Here is a 12,874-nt window from a genome sequence, read left to right as displayed (position 1 = left end):
ATAAATTACCTTATGGTGGGTCTGATATGATGGGCTAGGAGTAGGTTGTGCTTCGGATGAGTTTCAACTGGGCTCAAATGAGTTTTCAGTTTTAGACATTTTTAAATTTGTAAAATTTATATTTGGATTGTTTTATTTTATTAATATATTTACATTATGTGACTCTGTACCTCAGAATAAAATCAACGACTTTGTTCTTTTTGCTAGTGTGTTGGGAGCAAACGCCCATCAACCTTTGTCGACTGAAGTTGGAACATTTATATGCATGCATGCGCAACTACAATTACAAGTATGTATGTTATATGATTATTACTTCTATTATTTTATTTGTGTTATCTCGCATTTTTTAATTATATATTTTTGGTTTTGGTTTTGATTTTTTCTTGTATCAAAACAAATTTCGTTCTATTAGAAAATCATCTTGCGGTTTTCAATACGAACAGATAGATTGAGTTTATCAAAGCTTTTAGTAAAAACGACAATGTTCTAAATCGTTCGACCCTTGATAATATCTATTAGAATATGATACATGTAGATTTGACTGCCAATTTAACACCCATAGATTAGGCCTGTCATGGACTTACTCCAGATATGATAATAATGGGTGACGATCCTGCACTTAGGTCGAACTTCAAGCGGTCCTGATCTTGATTCGAGATTGGGCTTGGCTTCTAGGATCCTTATGCTCGACCGGGCTTATTTTGAAAAATAGCCCAAATGTAGCTCATCTGAAAGAGCTGGTACGACCCAGCTAATCCATCCGCCGAGCGGACCAGTCTTAGGCCGAGTTGGGCTATGCTGAACCGGCCCATTAGACAACTCTAATCATATGCACCTCCATCTTATACTTATTCTCACTCTATCCAATTTCACATTTGCTACTCCCTGAAAACGCTCCATAATCTTAATGCTCCTTTTAAAGAGGTTGAACCTGTCACTAAATTCTTCTCATTCGTTTGCCTTTTTGGAGCTAAGAGTCAATTTTGTCTATGTTTCTCTCCTCCAATACCACCTTCTTATTTTTGGTACGTGTTTTGTTCTCGTTTGAAATGTAATTTTGCTTATTTTTTTAAAGCAAGCTAATTCTTTTTAATATATGTTCTAAAATTTCTCGATTACATGATATGAAATGAAAGCAATTAAGGACATGAGTAGCAGTCGAGGTCAACGTACTAGAGTTCAAAATAGATATAGAGAAAGTCAATCTGGTATAAGTGGCAGTGGTAGTGGTGGAGTTTTAACTACGACACGTTGGACTTTCGAAATAAGATACGAGTTTAATGAGGTTATATTTGTGGAATAAGTCACCAATTTGAACTTGTTAGTTTAGGTAGATGTAGGTGATGAGAATGGGTCTCTCACTAAGGTCGAATCTCGCCATGAGTCTCTCAGCCTAGAGTGCAACTTCGTTGTTCATGAAAATAAGTTGTAACTTTGTCCGTTTACGTTGTGTGAATATGTACCTTAGAATAAAACCAACGACTTTGTTCTTATTTCTAATGTGTTGTGAGCAAATGCCCATCAACCTTTGCCGACTGAAGTTGAACATTTATGTGCATGCATGCATAACTACAATTACAAGTATGTATGTTATACGATTAATACTTCTATTATTTTATTTGTTATATTTTGCATTTTTTAATTATATATTTTTTGTTTTGATTTTTTCTTGTAGCAAAAGAGATTTTGTTCTATTACAAAATCGTCTTGCGGTTTTCAATATGAACAGATGGATTGAGTTTATCAAAGATTTTAGTAAAAAAACCAATCTTCTAAATCGTTTGACCCTTGATAATATCTATTAGAATATGATACATGTAGATTGGACTGCCAAGTTTAACGGGGAATAACATCCCTAAATTAGGCATGTCATGGACTATTACTCAAGATATGATAATAATGGCCGTCGATCATGGACGTAGGTCGAACTTCAAGCGATCCTGGTTTTGATTCGAGATTGGGCTAGGCTTCTAGGGATCCTTATGTTTGACCGGGCTTGATTTTGAGAAATGGCCCAAATGTAGCTCATCTGAAAGAGCTGGTCCAACCCAACTAATCCATGTTGTTATGTTTTGAATCTCCCGCTTCGCACTTCGAGGGTCGCGCTGCCTGGTCAGTGAGTCAGGGGGTCGAACGGGGCGAAGTCCCCCTTGCCTGGGGGTCCGGAGCTTATGTACTTGAGATCTGTAATATGTAACCCTTGCCTGGGGGTCCGGAGCAAATTGGTGAACCACATATATATGTGTCTTCTTTACATTTTCTGTTTGATTGTGCTCTTTAATCCTATTCTGTCACAACAATCCATCCGCTCGAGCAGACCGATCTTGGGCCATGTTGGGCTAGGCTGAACCGGCCCAATTGACAACTCTAATCATATGCACCTCCATCTTAGACTTCCTCTCACTCTATCCAATTTCACATTTGCTACTCCCTGAAAACATGTCACTAAATTCTTCTCATTCGTTTGTCTTTTTGGAGCTAAGAGTCAATTTTGCCTATATTTATCTCCTCCAAGACCACATTCTTATCTCGGGTATGTGTTTTGTTCTCGTTTCAAACGTAATTTTGCTTCTTTTTTTAAGGAAAGCTAATTCTTTTTAAAATTTGTATTAAAATTTCTTGATTACATGATATGCAATGAAAACAATTAAGGACATGAGTAGCAATCGAGGTCAATGTACTAGAGTTCAAAATAAATATTGATGTAGGTGATGATGATGGGTTTCTCACTAAGGTCCAATCTCGTTATGGGTCTCTTAATATAAACCACAATAATTTTTCTGCCAACACAAATTTGGTCATCCTCGTCAACCGAATTGGCATGGATCAAGCAATATTTAATTTTGACTGAGAAAATGAGATGTTTATGGTGTTATATGTTCTTTTTCAAATTATGTTTAATTTATTTTGTGACAGATAATCCAGTTGCACTTTGTCTCGATTTTGATCGAATTTGCATGGATTAATCAATAATTCATTTTGGCAACATGAATGGAATGGGTATGGTGTTATAACAACAACCAATAAATTTTAGATGTTGAAGATGAACTACAACACCAAGTAGCATTTGGTCGTAGCATCGGCGTCGCGATAGATAAGTGTCTAAACAACGTCGTTTCATCCAAATCCCTAAAAGTAGAGATGAAGAACTATTCCACTAAAAAAATGGAGATCAATTTGAGAGTTTCAAACCCTAGTTTTATGCAGTAGTGGAGCGCAGGCGTAGGAGGAAGACGATTCTTTTACATGACAAGTGGTCCAAGCTTATGCCAGCAACAATGTTGATGGAATCGTCGAGCCTAAAGCCACGAAACCGCTCTTCGTCGTCGTCGAGGAATTGAAGAATTCGAAGAAGAAATCAGGTTTGCAGGGGAGAACCAGATGGCCAGTGGTTTGGACTCCTCCTTCGCATAGTCTAGAAGGGTGATGAAAACCGAGAAATTTAGGAATCACGTCGGGATATATGATGAAAACCGAGTTGGACTGCCTCTAAGGCGGTTGAGAAGGATGAGAGGCGGGTTAAGACGACTGCCCGTCTCTCATCCTCCTCAGCCGCCTTAGCCCGCCTCTCATCCGTTATTAACGCCCTCTCACTCTTGGCCTTTTCGGCCATCTCCATCTTCCTCTCCTTAGCCTTCTACCTCGCAAGCCTCTGATGTGTGTGATTTAATTGTCTAGATTCGAGTTATTTACCGTGTGTTTTATTTGATACTGCCCAAGTTTGTTGGTATTTTACACAGGAATTGCATGGATGGTGAATAGAAGGTGGCGGATGTCGAAAGATGGCGGAAGGCGTGAATTTGATGAAGTTGGCATTGATTTTGAAGAGGATTTAGAGATTGGACTTGGAATTATTTGTTCTAGACTTACTTAAGCCTAAAACTCTTATTTTAATTATTCTGGGTTTAATTCTTGTAAGTGGCCGATTTGGCCCATTTAGTGGGTTAAGAGACGGCTATCTTAGGGATTTAATTCCCTAAGTCTTTGTTCCCCACTTAGCCGCATGCATAGGAGAATTATATATAGGATTAGTTTAGTTGACTTTGGAGACACGTTTTTTATTCCTTAGGTTTAGTTATTATCTTTGTTCTTTTTCTTAAAGTTGGCAGCTGGGAGTTGGAAGAATTGGGCAGACAACTTTCTTTGGTTTTTTCCATTGTGGTGATTTATTTTCAATTGCAATTTATTTTCTTGGTTTATGTTCATCTTTATTTACTTGATTGTTTCTAGTTTAATTATGAGTAGTTAATTTCTTAATTCGGCGAGAATAATGAAATACTTAATTGATTTCTATTGATTCTATTTATTCCTTGTGTTTAACGACAATTCCGATTTTATTTAAGTTTGGCCAACTTAGGTTTAATTGGATTAAAGTCAATTGATTCCTCCAATCCGTAATTGTTGGAATAAGGCTGATTACTGATAAAACTACCATGTTCGTAGTAGAGATAAATTGGTAAATGAATTATTACTTGCGTTCTTGGGTAATTTGTCTAAATCGGGTTCCTTCATCTTAATGCTATTAGAATATTAAATTTAGGTCTGGCGTCTCCAACTAGGTTATATTTTAATAAGGGGAATAGGCAGGCCTGGCATCTCCAGCTGTCCATCGACACAGTAAGTAGGAATTTGGGTACGTCCGTTGCGTTCACGGTATCCTATAACTGGTTGGTTAATAGGGATTAATTTATTCTTGCGTCAATGAACGGAGTTATTAAATTAGTATGGATTTATTCGAGCCGAGTTACCTTTCTTTGATTGATTTCTAGTAATTATTATTTGATTTATTTGCTTTCTTAGTGAATTAATATTTTCCCTCAAAATTAAGGCGTGGTGGTTACACCAATTTTAGATCTTTAGGAAATTGAATGTTGTTACCCGTTCTCTGTGGTTCGACTATAGTATGCTAATTCTTGGTGTAATTGCAGGAATTATTTGGTGGTATATGACGTCCTCTAGCCTCTCAGCCCTCATTCTCTCCCTCTCAATCATCCCCTCTGCCTATCCCTGTCAGCCCTCTCCATCTCACTTTCAGCCCCGGTCATCGATGAAGATGGCCGCGGAGGCATGCTCATCTTCCCCTTTCCCCCTCCTCTAATTAGATTGAATCGATTGAGAATTGACACTCGAGCTGCGTTGAGAATTGGCATCCATATGCCTCGAATTGCGTTGAGAGGGTCTCGACTGATATTATTCAACCCGTTTATCCAAAAAGAACCTACCGTCCTATACCCAAACTCTAAAATCTGAATTGCTAGATTTTAAAAAAATATTTACAAACTTACAAAACTCAACTTTGCTTTCAGCATCGCTACCTCTGTAAGAATCATTAACATTCTCCTAGCCACCTTCCACCATCACTTTTTAAACATTTTCTTGCAGTCATATCACATATCCAAGATCCACACTTCTTCATCTAGTAACACTACATGTCAGATTTTTAGAAGGTACACAATGAGCACATGTCATTAGCAATCATGTGTTGCTCATACAAAATCTTGTCATTAGCAATCATGTGTTGCTTATACAAAATCCAATACCACTAGGACATTCTGGTTGCACTTCTTCTCGATATAGACCGATTTTGGCTATATTTGCATGGATCAAACAATAATTCATTTTGACAGTGAGAATGGAAGTGTATAGTGTTATATGTTTTTTAAAAATTATGTTTAATTTATTACGTGACAGACATTTCGGTTGCACTTCGTCTCGATATGGATCAATTTGGCCGAATTTACATCGATCAAGCAATAATTCATTTTGACAACTAGAATGGGATGAGTATGGTGTTATATTTTTTAAAGTTATGTTTAATTTATTAGGTGACGAACATTCAGGTTGCATTTCGTCTCGTTATGGATTCATTTTGGTCGAATTTGCATGGATTCAAACAACAATACATTTTTGCGAGATTAGTATCGTAATATATGTTTAATTTATTTAGCGATGAACATTTTGGTTGCACTTCGTCTCCAGACTAACGTAGATGGCCAGTGAGCCGAAAGGGCTCCGACATGTGTGGCTGCCGCCGGATTCGTCGGAATCAGAGGAGGACGACGAGAGGGAGCGGCATGAGACGCTCTTGGTCTTTTAGCGCTGCAAAAACCTATCTCGGCTGCACGATTTGGGTGATCATGTTCACATTTTTTTATCGTTGCGGCCAAAATTATTTTATCTTGTGAAATGGGATATCTTGTGAAATGTGATACTTGCTTTATCTTTTAAATTATGTTTAATTTCTTAGACGGTGGATATTCGGGTGTCATTTCGTCTCGCCATGGATCTATTTTGGTCGAATTCAGGATCAAACAACAATACATTGCAGGAATGAGATGAGTATCATGATACTAGTAATGGATTCAAGATCGTATCCACGCGGATAGGATATCAATCCACTCACAAAAGTAAATGACAAAAGTTCAAGTCCTCCAAATTAAGATTTAAACTATAGGTTTTTTATTGTACAGATTACGACGTCTAAAGGACATGGGGCCGCTCCAATGAGACCCCCTAATTTTAGTGAGATTTAGGGCGCGATCTGGTGCATTTATTTTATCAATCCTATGGCTGATATTGTATCTGGAGAGTGATTTTTTTTTCGCAGGGTTCGAATCCTGGAGGGAGCAGAATATTTTAAATTTTGTTATTCATTAGTATATACGGCCTTGTTCATCAGTATATATGTCTTATTCATTAGGAATTTTTTAAATTTTATTTTTCATCAGTATATACATCTTGTTCATTAGATATACGTTTTGTTCATTAGTATTAATGTCTTATTCATTGTACTCATGTTACACGAAAAATAGGGGGTCTCACTGGAGCGCGCCCCTATATATATATATATATATATATATATATAGATATATATATATATATATAGGGAGAGAAGATCCATAGAGAATGCTAAGTAATTTGAGAATGAAGAATTAATCCTAGCCATTAGATTTGTATAATCTCACGGTCCATATTTAATAGATTATGTTTCAGCCGTTTTTAATATTAAGGTTATATAAGTAATTTTGTAATTTATGTAACCGTATCTCACTTGATAATGTTGACCGAATTTCCTTATTTTTTGGGTGCAGTTATGAGTTATGACCGAATTTCCTTGACTTTCGTTCTCTCGGCCGTCGCCGCCGACGCCACACGCGCCTTCTCAGGTAGCTCGTGGCCACGGCCTCGCCGCCTCGGACCTCCCCGTCAAGCGCTGCAACCTACAAGCGCCAAGCAGGCAGCAGCAGCGCGCCTCCCAACCTCCGTTGACCGGCGAACTCTCGGTGGCTTCGACCAGTCCAGACCTCCGGTGCAGCAGGTTCCGACCTCCTCCGTGAGCAGCAGCCGGCGTTCCGGAGCAGCAGCTGGCGTGAGAGCAGAAGAGAGAAGAGAGGCGATTCCAGATCTGCACCGGTCGTACCGCGCCGGAGGAGCAGCGACAGCCGCTGAGACGCACTGCCGCCTGCCCCAGATCTCGGATCTCGCTGCGCGACTTCCGTCTCTCGCCGACCCTCAGCTGCGCGACTGCACCGCGGCTCCCAGCTCTCAATCTCACGGCCACCGCACCCAGCAACGGCTAAGCCGTCACCTTCCCACCGCAAAGGAAGACTCTCGCCGCCTGCATCTGCACCGCGCCGGCCCACCCTTCCGGCTCACCCTTCCGGCGGATGGCCACCAATTCGCCGATCATCGGTCGAGACAAGGGGGGTCTTAACCTTCCCCCGGTTTCTTTCAACTTTGCTGTTCGAACTAAACCTGATCTCTCCCATGGTATGCGTCTGCCTCCCAGGGGGTCGGGTACTGATTCCGACGCGGTTGCCATCGGAATGCGATCTTCTGGTAATTCTTCAAATCTGACAGATAAGCAATCCACCCAGATTCTCACTTATTCCGACATCGTTAGCATCTCCCCTAAGAATGACGATAGAGTTTCTTATGCGGAGGCTACTGGCAAAAAGCCGGTGAAAATACAGGATTTGGCTGCTCACATTTTTCATGATCTGCGGCCTACTAAGGAGGGCGATCAGTTCTCCCTCAAAATACCGAAGGATCTATATCTTAAGGAGATTAAGGCCTTTGAATTTGCTTTGACAGGACGTTTGTTTCTTCAGAAAGGAGACAAACCGAGATCAACTATGGAACTAAAGTGGGAGCTTCAGAGATTATGGAGTTTAGCCTCTGATTGGCAACTAATTCCTTTGGGAAAAGGTTATTTCACTCTCCGATTTACTACAGCTGAAGATAAGGCTACAGCAAAGGGAAAGGCAGTTTGGGAGCTCTCAAAAGGGCTCCTCCGACTCCGTGAATGGACTCGAAATTTTGATCCTTTCAAAGAGAATTCCCCTTTGGCGGACGTTTGGGTTCGCATACACTATCTGCCGATAGAATACTGGAACCCACAGGTTATTTCTGGAATTGGCAGATATTTGGGTCACCCCTTAAAGATCGATGGAGCGTCGGCACGACGTGACTTCGAACAATTCGCTAGAATCCTTGTGGAAATCGATATGTCGCAAAATCTACCTTCTACTCTCTTAATTGATGGTGAGGATACATCATTCCATGTTGAATTTGTCTTTGAAAATTTGCCTCTTTACTGTCGTCGTTGCAAAATAACTGGGCATTCTCAAGAAACATGTCGAAAAAAGCGACGTGTGGAGCCTGTAGCTATTCAGGAAAATCTGACGGCTGCTCCTAACAATCAGTCTGGTGTGGTGACTCATAAACAATGGCACATTGTGGAGCAGGGCAAGAAGGATGTTGTCCCAATCGTGCAAACAACGGGGGAACAGCAGAACACTTCTTGTTTTAGCCATTTGGCGACGGGGGTGCAGCAGCATTATTTCCAGAATGAAGGCCATGAGATGGCTGGCAGTAACCTAGTTCTGGATTCCAAGAGGGTTGACGATCATGGCTCTGAGGAGAGAGCGTTATACGAGCCGGAGGCAGCGGTGTTGGTTTCGGTTGATCAGGAGCTTCATAAGACGACTGGTAGTGAGGACGAGGTGGACGAGGAAATTGAGATGGAGACGCCGGCTGGGGATCCGACTGAGATTGTTACAGCTGCTGCTGATTTGGATGAAGCTCGCAATTCTGAGCAAGCTGGAGAGTTGGTTGGTCACCAGGCTAAAAAACTGGATGGTGATTTAGGTGGGCAAAGCAAAGACTCGCACACTACTGCTCCAGAAGATATTGATAGTCGTATCAGTCGGTTAGAGGCGCAGGTTAGCCAAGGAATGCAAATGCTTGTTGAGCAAGCACCGCCTAAGCGACGGGGACGTCATCCAAAAGGTATGGAACGTCCGCGCGTTCCACAGAATCAGGCAGATAGCATTAAAAGCCGCCTCAGAAATGCGGAGGAAATGGGTCAGAAGCCGAGGGACTTCGTCATTGATCATAGCGGAAGTGCTAGTTTGCGTGTTATGAATAATATCGCCACAGGCCGTTGGTCGGACGAAATGGAGGTGGACGATTTTTTGAATGGTTTTTAAATCGCTTATTACTTTGTTTCCTGTTTGACGAGCTCCTTTCCGAGTCTCGAGCCTCTAGTCTGCATTTCTGTGCTTTCAAAGGCTTTTTTCTTTTTCTTTTATAAAAAACCTCTATTTAATAATGAGTTATCCATAATTTTTATTATTATTATTTACTTCCTAATTTAGTTTTGTTAGTTATCATTCGTTCATCATTCTATTATGATGTATTAAACCCTAAAAGTTGAAATTAGTCAAGTTTTTGAAGCTTTCACTTATTATTGTCGTTGAAGATGGAAGAAGGTAGTTTTTTTCATTATTTTATTTCATTTTTTTATTGTTGTTTTCATTTGTTTCGTTTAAATTTTGACGGATTTATGTGTTTTTTAGATGTTGTCGTTTGTTTATAGGAATTGAAGTTTTGTTCAGTTTTGTTGATATTTTTTTGTGGTAAAAACTTTTTTTTATCATTTAGTTAATTAAATAGTTGGTTAATGTTGTGTAATTTTTTTTTCAATTTATGATATATTTATGGAATTTAATCATATTAGTTTTATTTGTCGAATTGAAGTGTTGTTTGATTTTTTTTGTATGTATTGATTGAATTGAAGTATTTGCTGTGTTGCGTTCTGATCTTTTTTTTTTATTTTTATTTGTTATTTTTTTTATGTTTATTTGTTTTTTTTGTGTGTTATTTGACAGAAATTGATGCTGGGGCTGATTATGGTGTACCTTTTGATTTATGTTTCCCGGTGTATCCTGACAACATCAAACCTTATGTTGGGCAATTTTTCAACACATTGGAAGATGGATATGAGTTTTATCATGTTTATGCTAAATTTTGTGGATTTATTGAACGCAAATATACGGTTGGAAAAGCAAAAGATGGAACTATAAGATCTAGATCTGTGGTGTGCAATAGGCAAGGATTATGGAAGAATCCTGATCCGTTGTTCATGGGAAATAGTAGTAAAAAGTCAGGGAAAAGGTATCGTACTTCATGCAAAGCAGATTGTATGGCTCGGATTGTTTTTCAGATTTCTACTGGTGGGTTATATGAAGTCACAACATTTGATGAAGGTCATACACATTCCATGGCACTTTCTGGAACCAGGCATCTTATGGTTAACAATAGGAAAATCGAGCCTGTGCATGAACACTTTATCATGTCTGGAATTAAAGCTAATATAGGCCCCATGAGAACTTTTCGATTTTTTCAGGAAATTGTTGGTAACTATGAAGATGTTGGTTGCACTAGTATTGATTTTAAGAATTTTGTTCGTGATCTGCGTGCTTTCTCGGAAGGGATCAAACGCTAAAATGATTCTTGATGCGTTTAAGAATAAGCATAAATTGTCAGATGGGTTTACATATTTTTATGACATTGATGAGGATAGACAGTTGACTCGGCTGTTTTGAGCTGATGAAGTTTCCATTAAGAATTATAAAATATTTGGGAAAGCGGTGTCATTTGATGCTACATATAATACAAACAGGTATTTTTATTTTGATTTTTTTATATGCAATAGTAAGTGAATGCATTTGTTCGTTTTTAATATGAGTAGTATTCTGCTTTTTATATGCAATAGTAAGAGAATGCATTTGAGTTGTTTGTTATATTGTTTGTTTTATTATGATTATAACAGAATGTAATTGTTCGTTTTTTTACAGATTTTATTCATTATTGTTGTGCATGTTATTCAATTTTTCGACTTTATCTGTTCTCTTTTTTATTTATTTTTATTTTTTTTATTCACATGTATAAGATGATATTCACACCTTTCACAGGAAGAGACAACCATGAGAAATGTATGTCATTTGGTACAGCACTTATATCTGGAGAAGATGTGGATTCTTATTGTTGGGTGCTGGAAAAGTTTGTTCAATGCATGGGTTTAAAAAATCACTTTATTTTCTAAATTCTCATTTCTTAATCTGTGTGCCTCATTTTTTTGAGACATTATAAATAACACTGAGGACCTCAGTATAAATTTATGGACTAATGCATGAATCTAATCTAGGCCTTGTTAAAAAAAATCCCAAACTTTCAAAAATTGATCAGTACATGATTTATTTGATTTCTCACAAATTTAACATCAGATCAAATCCTACTCGATTTCAAAATAGTCCATATAGTTTTTGAACAATTCAGTGATGATTAATCACTGAACTGTTTTCACAACTAAAATCGGCCTTAATTAATTTTCCATTTACTTTGGTCTATTCAGGCTGACATATTTTTTTCCAGACATTATCCACGTCCTTACGCGTGGATGCTCAAATCATTTCTAGAAAATTGCTTCTTTTTTCAAGCGACCCTTAAATTGGGGGGGGGGGGGGGAGAATAAGATACAAATATGAGTTTTTATCTCATAACAAAGATATACACATTAGTCCCAAATATAAGGCTAAAAACTTTAGTAGGGTGAATCAACCTTTTGCATTATGCCAAATATAAGGCTACAAAATCCATCAATGGATTGGAATGGAAACGGCTAAACCACAAAAAGTCGAAGATCATTTCATATCTTTCATTGGAGGAGGAAGAGGTAAAAGAAACAAGAACTTCCTTAAAGCTCTTTGGATTGGGACTGTTTGGCTGATCTGGAAGTATAGGAATGAGAGTAGGTTTGAGAACAAGAATTGGGAGGTGTCCAATCTTGTTAATGAGGTCAAAGGGAGGCTTTGGAGCTGGAACAAAATATTCCATGTTGTCGAGTTCAATGTTTCTTTTACTTTGTGGTGCTCCAACGAGTTTGCACCACTTGTTTCATGTTTTTGGTACTCCTAGTACCAACCCAGTTTTTTAATGAATTTTTTATTGATCAAAAAAAAAAAAAAATTGACAATTGCCTGCTAGAATCAGGGATATACTAAAGAATCTCCAAGAAATCGATAACACAAATCAACACCCATGCCATGTTTATTTTCATTTTCATTTCTTTCAATTTTCTTTTATGGAAAACAATAAATTATACTTGTCGGTTTTACTTACTTTCAATTTCTATATACATATTCTTCAACCACATGTCATATAATATTACAATAAAACCCACTACTTAAATAGGGTTATGTCGTACAGACCACATATTTTAAAATGATAAAAAGGTCAAACTAACGTATTTACATTTTCCAAACATATGATTTCAAACTATTATGAAAGCCAATACACTTCTAGAAACAAATGAAATTCGTAACTGAAAATAAGACCAATCATCACCACAAATTCCATATTTGTATTTTAAAACAGACAAATTTGAATTTCAACTAATAATAAATTAAGGAGAAGAGAAAAACAAGACGGGGTACACAAGAATCAACGAACTCACAAATTAATTAATCATGCTTTTAATGACAAGTTGCTTAGAACTGAATTGAATTAATTTTAAAAAATAATGGATGAC

This window comes from Salvia miltiorrhiza, chromosome 7 (assembly GCF_028751815.1).
Source record: "Salvia miltiorrhiza cultivar Shanhuang (shh) chromosome 7, IMPLAD_Smil_shh, whole genome shotgun sequence".
Lineage (NCBI taxonomy): Eukaryota > Viridiplantae > Streptophyta > Magnoliopsida > Lamiales > Lamiaceae > Salvia > Salvia miltiorrhiza.
This window is presented reverse-complemented; position numbering follows the sequence as displayed.